We start from the raw sequence: 7,532 nt of genomic DNA, 5'->3' as shown, positions 1-7,532 counted from the left end.
GTAACATTACTATTATTATTATTTTGATATTTCACTACATTTTTATTTTTCAGTGTGAATTAAATTGTTAATACTCTTTAATAGTAGACGTGGAGATCTAGTGTTGCCGCGAGGGGCTTGAGTCATCGGTTTGTCTTCATTTTTTTGTGTGTTGTTATTCTAGTTTATCCTATTTTATTTGTTAATTATTGTCGTGCCTTGTGGATTCGATTGTTCTGACAGAGATATCCTCCCGGACAAGATCTTTACACAAATTTGGATTCTCTTTATGTGGTCGCCGGCCCCCGTGGCAGAGTGGTTAGCATATCGCGCTACGACGCCAGGGGTCCCGGGTTGGAATTTCGGGCTGGGCATGGATGTTTGGCAGTGTCCATTCATCAATTTCATCACATCATGACTCATCCCCATCTTCGCAAATTAGCCAAAAGTGGCACCAAAAGCGAAGTAGGCTAAAATAAAGCAAGTCAATCAATCAATCAATCTTTATGTGGTCATTCTTATTTCTTTCATACTTTCATCTTTTATATTTCCCTGATTAACCTAATGGTATAAAGTGGGCAAACATTTTTCCCAGTTGGCCGAGCTGACTGCCATTCAGTCCAGAAGCCTCGTGTCCAATGTATATTATTTGATGCTTAATTAAATAAATATTTTATTATTGAATTAAATAATATTAATTGAAATACAGTGTATCATTTCAGTAATCGTAATCTCGTCGCTGAAATACTCAGACTAAGAAAATACACCGTGTTAATGTTAACAAGTTTGCTGCCACCTAAAAAATTACATGCTTTTGTCTGGGGTCGATTAAGGTTATCTAATTTGCTTATTTGTAGTATAAAATGGATTTATTTATGTAAAATACATTGTAAATTTGCAATTTTCATGTAAATTTTAAGTTAACGCACATGCGCGTAACCGGCATATACACTAGTGTTCAAAATTAAAGCAACAAACAGAAATCCTTTCCTCGTGTGATTTTTTTTGTTGACAGATTTGCCAAGTTTAACCTGTTGTTATCGTGATTTTTTTGTTGATAAATCCTGGCAGGGGTGCCCATAGGGGGGTTTTATGGCGAAGGTTGCGCAATCAATCTTAGATTGTCAAGGGATTTCTGTAGTGGAGAGAGAGTTCGAACATTAGATTTTGGAGACTGTATTTAGCGATAAGGCATCCACACGTTTTTGACCCCGAATGTGCCAAAGGAAAAGCTGGAAAAGGAAAAGACTAAATATCTCGGGATCTTAAGAAAGTATTGACACCCAATTAAATTAATAGTCTTCAAAGCCTGCAAAGAAATGGATGTAAAAATTATCTTGCTCGCTTCACTCGCAATAATTTGTTGCAAGGATGTGTGTTTGGCGCTATAATGAAATTAATATGAAGTTTTTACACTAAAGCTGCGTTACAAGACAAGCGATATTCTCGATTGATTGATTTGTTTTTTAAAATCGACTTTATGCACTCTAAGGCTAATCGGGACTGAACCTACAGTTTAAAGTGAGATGCACAGAATATTCTCGATTATAATGAACGATTTTAGGGGTGCTCTTGAGTGATGGCAAACCCTGTTTAAGGAGGAGGAGCAGATCAATTATAATGTTCAGTAAAGCTAAGGAAAAAGTTACTTTCTGTAGACACGCTGTCTAAATTAAATATTTTGTGGGGATTACGATATGGTTTAAGGGCGCGAATGATATGATTTGGGGGAAACACATGACATGATTTGGAGGGGGGATGCGCCATTGACCATTGGGGGATGGGCACTGAATCCTGGCACATTAAGGTTAGTTTATTTTCTATCTTAAACCAGTTGTCTATGACATGATAAATATTACTATCACCTGATCGTATTATGTGGTCAAATGGACACACGGGAAAGAATTTCCGTTTGTTGCTTTAATTTTGGACATTAGTATAGTATGAATCGTTGTTCCTCTGTGCCTCATAACGCCCAAATGCGTCCCAATGTAACCCTAACCCTGTGGTTCGACAGCACTTGAAGGGCCTAGGCCTATCTCCCGACTGCCAGTCTCCCTCCCACAATCCTACCTAGAGGTGTGGAGATCATCATCCGGTAATGGGGTGACGTGGGGTCAGCACGTCGAACCCTCAGCCGTTACAGCAGATTTTCCATGCCGGGTAAACGCTACTCACTCGTAGCTCCCAAATTTCCTCACGATGGTGGTTGCCACCGGTCCTACACACAGGCCGAGAACCCAGAGACTGAACCCAGGCGGAGTCGAACCCATGCAGTCCTGCAGTCGGAGTCCAAGGCACAGCACCTTAGACCACACGGCCACGGAGGAGAACTATTTTACAATGTAATAGTGTTATTACTATACACATGTATTACATGCATACATTCATATTTATTATATAGCTAACGCAGTATAATATATTAAAATGGCTATATTGATGCATAGTTGGTTCAATACTTTGTTAGATTTTGATTTACTTTATTTTACTTTGCTTTTCTGCCACTTTTGGCTAATCGTGAAGATGAGGATGAGTGATGATGTGATGAAATCAATGAAGGGACGCTCACAAACACCCATGCCCAGGCCGGGATTCGAACCCTGGACCCCTAGCGTCGTAGCGTGCTGTGCTAACAACTCCGCCACGGAGCATGGGCGTCGGGAGGGAGGGTCGAACGGGTCGGTGGACCCCCCTGGAAATTGACATCGTTCATTTAAAGATATAAGAAAGCCGAAAGCTTGTTACTCTTATTGTTAAGAACAGAAATAAAGTTCATTGATTTAGTACTCGAACAGAATAATCAAAGTAGGAATGCATTTAATCGAAAACATCGAGTGAAAAAAGGTAATGTTCTTCATTTCATCCAAAGAACAAATGGTTCCACAGTTTTCAAAATTCTAATAATTAATACAGTTGTGTAGGTGAGAGTTCACACAACAAACTTTATGAAAAAATAATCCCCCAGACATTTAAAGCCTTCCCTTGAACGAGACGTGCAAAAGTTAATATCAAAATGCATTTCAGATACTAACTGCATAAATGTAAAGAAATAATGGAAAATAGTTGAGCTGGTATTCACTCGTTTCCTGGATCGAGTCTCCACATTTATATAGTAATAATAATAAATATTTTTTTTATTTCGAATAAAAAAATATTAGCTTATAATATTTATTATTGTATAATGACATTTATAACCGTGGTAATAATACTCATTGTCATTTTTCCTGCTATTCAACTTTTTCATTTGCCCGACCCCCCCCCCTTGCAAAAGTGTCTGGCGACGCCCATGCCACGGAGGCCGGCAATACTTTGTTAGATAATGATGTAACATGACATAATCACTTGTAAAAATAATGTTACGTTTATAGGTTTGCTTGTGAAAGTCCAATGATAAATTTCGAAAGTTCCCATACATTTTAACTTCACTTGTGGTAAAGAGCGAAACCAGGTTCAATGCAAAGTCCTGGCACCTGGACATTCTTAACAACAGAATGCAGTGTTTTTTCTCTATTGGTACAGTGGGATCCGTGAGTATTACCGTGCAAATTGTCCATGACTATTTTCATTGATTTTTCTCTTACATCCCATGTGTTTTTAAGCGATGGATTTTTATGTATGCTGGTGAAGAAGTTGACAACAGGTTGTTTTGAGTTTTCTTTTAATTCTTGAAGCTGTTATTGCGTCAAATAAAGTGCACGAACATGGTGATGGACAATTTGCAAGGTAATACTCATGGATCCCACTGTACAGGAAATAAAAATTGTAATGTTCCAGACTAGAAATGTTACCAAGAATAATAAAGAAAACTATATCTGTGCTGTCAAACGATGCCTTGATACATGACAAAAGGAACTATAACGCCATTCGATGCAACAATGCTAAGAGAGACGCGCAAAAGAGAAACCAAGCCAATGTTTATTTCAAACAATCTTTCAGGAATGTGCCATGAAAGACTTAAAAGCCTTCTTGTGCAGTGCCGCTGATGGGCAAGCATTCAAAGAAGGTAATACGTATGCCCCAGCTACAACCCCACATGGCGCATATATGCGTCACCGGCAGCGAACGTGTTTTAACGAAAGTAAAACGTTCCGTTTCGCGAAATTTATATTTCGAGACCTGATATTTGTTTATTATATAGCACCTCTCCCTCCAATAAGTATCACATATCGCGCTTTAGCTTCCACCAGTGGCGTAGCGCAGTTCTCTGGGGACCCCCCTGCAAGAAAAATATTGGGGGCCCCCTTATGATGTCAGAGTGGGACGGACGTACTCGTACAATAGTTAGCTAGTTCACCAAATTTCAATATGTAAGAAAAATGAACTTACAAAATTACACAAAATAATGGCCACCTTTAACTCATACGGTGTACACTACGTGGCAGAGTAGGGGATGGCCCTTAGGACAAAGGGGTAATTGCCCCTGGGCTCCACCTCCTACTGAATTCAGGGTGGCTACTCTCCGGGAATTATACGTAAATTTTTGGCCCCGGGAATGATGCGTGAATTCTGCTTGAATTTTTCTCCGTAGACGTGAAAAATTGCAACTTTTATTAATACAAATCCAATTGAGTTGATACATACTTATAAATGCCCTGAGACAAGTATTTCATTGTTTAGCTTCTATTTTTATGAAGGAAAAGAAAGCTGCGTGGAAAATAAAACTGAATAATTTCAATCTGTTTACTTTGTTACTGCCCTTTGCAAAACAATCTATCTAACAGACGGAAGTTTATCGAGATATTTTGAATTTTAATTAGGTAAATTTGAATTTGAAATTCTTGTATAACTAACTACTTCTCGTAGATTAATATATGCCGTAACATTTTTTACTTTTTGTAGATGTATTTCGAGTCTGAGTATGTGAAATAGCAAATGTAAACTCTACACCTTAAATTAAATACTTTATATATATATATATATATATATATATATATATATATATATACTATTCCATTTAATGGAATTGAATCAGAATTAATCACAAAGACCCTTTATATTATTAATATACTGTATCTGTATGTCGGGGGGGGGGGGTAATACGCAAGGTTGAGACAGTAAGAACATCTTCTTGTAGTCTTGAATTTTGAAAAGTTCGCCTTGAAAACCGGGTGGCCACCCTGGAATTTGTGGGCCCCTTTGAAGTAAAACGTAACAGGTGTAGATAATGTGGGAAATTCATTTCAGCTCTTATTTCAATATGAAAAGCCTTGGGCATTCCTTGAAAATAATTAGTGTGAAGTTACATTTTTTTTATCACGTATAAAACTAATATTAGCAGTAAAACGTCATGAATTACCAAGTTTGATGTTTATAAGACATCGACTGGTTGAGCAACTGAATCTCTCTACTGGATTCATAACTGTAGACAATTGACACACTACACTACATTTACGACAAACTGCGTAGCTATAAAGGTATGAGTAGGGATATTTTCCTAACAAGTTGCCCGGGCCCCTCTGGCTGAGACCATACGCCACTCCTTATTATCGCAGACGCCGTCATATGATGTTACTGGGAACCAAGTTTCTGTTTCCTTTCGGAAATCGATTTTTTTTATAACTAACACTATCTGTGAATTTTTTGCGATTATATAATATTTCAGGAGCACATTGTGGGGTCCATACACCTCGCCCCCCCCCCACGGGGTTTGCGGGGGCGGACGCTACGCCAGTGGCTTCTACAGAAATGGCCTCCACTCAAAAAATAATATTTGTAATTGAGGGAAGGATTCACATGCACTAGGGATTGTAAAATATACACTTTAAAAAGTGCTCACCGGAAATATTACTGGCTATATCAGCTATGTATTTAAACATTCCAATTTTATGCAAACTTTACATTATTTTTTCAAAATTATGATTTCAGAAAAATCTATTCAAAATTCCAGATAATCCATCTGGCACTGGACCTACACTTTAAAGTGAAATCCGAATCACTATGTGGATCCACCGGGTATCGAACCTTCATAACCTTGTGTTTGGACAAATACAGTTTGGTTTAATGCAGGATTCCCCCCTGAAATTGAGCAGCAATGAATTTTGAATGCACATTCTTTAAAATTAAAATGAGCACTTGTAAGTTTGTTCGAAACTTTTGAATTACCAAATTTTTACTTCTGCATCTGATTTGGGTCTCCAACTCTGTATTTTTAAAATCCTCTCAAATAAAACACCTTTCAAATGTATATAAAATTTAGAAAATTATTTACAAATTCAAAATTAGTTTGAAAGCAGTGTTTTTTTTACTGAAAGTACGAAGGCTTTGCAGATTAGGTTATAAACGAGATAAATGAGTAACCATTGTATACTATTTAGACATGGAGCACTGGCGTACGCAGGGGGGAGCTTATGGGGCCCATCTCGAAATTTTCAGAAAATCAAATGTTTCAAGTAAAAATCATTCCTTCTAGAAAGAAGCTATCCACCTTTTCAATTCTGACGCCTTCCGAAAAAAAATCCTGTGTACGCCAGTGACATGGAGGGTGAACTTTGTGCTACAATACCAGAAAATTTCCTACACCAGCACCCAGTCGCGCCCAAGGGGAAATTGGTGGGTGGGTGTCATAACACCAACTTGACCAAGTATTTCTAAGAAAGAAAGAAAAAAAACCGGTCAAAATCAGGAAAGTATGGTAAAATCAGGGCTGACTACTAAAGAAAAGTATACGCAACAACCAGGGTGCGAAATCATTTATGACTGGTGCGGGGAGAAAGATCTTAATCTACAAACCGCCTGCCCCCACAAACATACATATAAATTATATGATATACATATTTATAATGTTATTAAAAGTAAATATAAATTACTAAATTAATATTATGTTATTATTATTAATTGCACACAAAAAATGCCACTTTTAGATATATCGGATATTATATAGTAGCAAACCACTTCCTTTACTAACTGGTTAAAGAAGTTAATAAATTATGAAATAGTTGAAGTGGTTTCATTATGTATAAGTTTTATTTAGTTTTTGCTTTATGTTAATATAAATCAATTAGATTTCATAGTTGTTATTGTTTTGCATTCTTGTTTTACTTTTATTGTGCGTATTGATCAGTGCCGGATCTACAACCCGCAAAACCCCGCAGTGCGCGGGGGGGGGGGGGGGCGCGGAGACAAGTAAGCCTTTAGGGGGGGGGCCTCAGCCATTGACATAGTAGAGGGTTCGTAAATGCGCATATAAAAATTAAACGTAGTTACTCAGAGGTACAGAAACGAATACAATATCACAGGTAAAGTTAAAGTTTCCTGTGCATGCCATGAAGGCCCTGCCCCCACATATTTTTTTCGATGCCGGACATCTTGGAGGTGATGTGATCAGCACCACACTCCGGCCGCATTTACACCCCTCCCCTCCCAACGGGTTCCATTTGATTCGATGCTGGGTGGACCCTGGATCAGCTTTTTGCGGGGACAAAGCCGGAAAAATTCCGACCTTAGATCAAATCAGGCTACAATTTCATGAGAAAATGGTGTCATATATGTATATCACATCACCACCGGTGTTGAAACCGGGAGGGAGGGGCAGAGGGGCCTGGGCCCATCCAGTT

The 7,532-nt window shown here is 38.2% G+C and overlaps 1 protein-coding gene across 1 annotated transcript in view; it reads left to right on the top strand.

The window, feature by feature from the left end:
* The window catches only part of LOC145994778 (uncharacterized), a 147,355-nt gene that overhangs the window by 77,568 nt on the left and 62,255 nt on the right, over positions 1 to 7,532 (top strand). The window lies entirely within an intron of this gene.

This window comes from Lepisma saccharinum, chromosome 11 (assembly GCF_977018435.1).
Source record: "Lepisma saccharinum chromosome 11, izLepSacc3.1, whole genome shotgun sequence".
Lineage (NCBI taxonomy): Eukaryota > Metazoa > Arthropoda > Insecta > Zygentoma > Lepismatidae > Lepisma > Lepisma saccharinum.
This window is presented reverse-complemented; position numbering and strand designations above follow the sequence as displayed.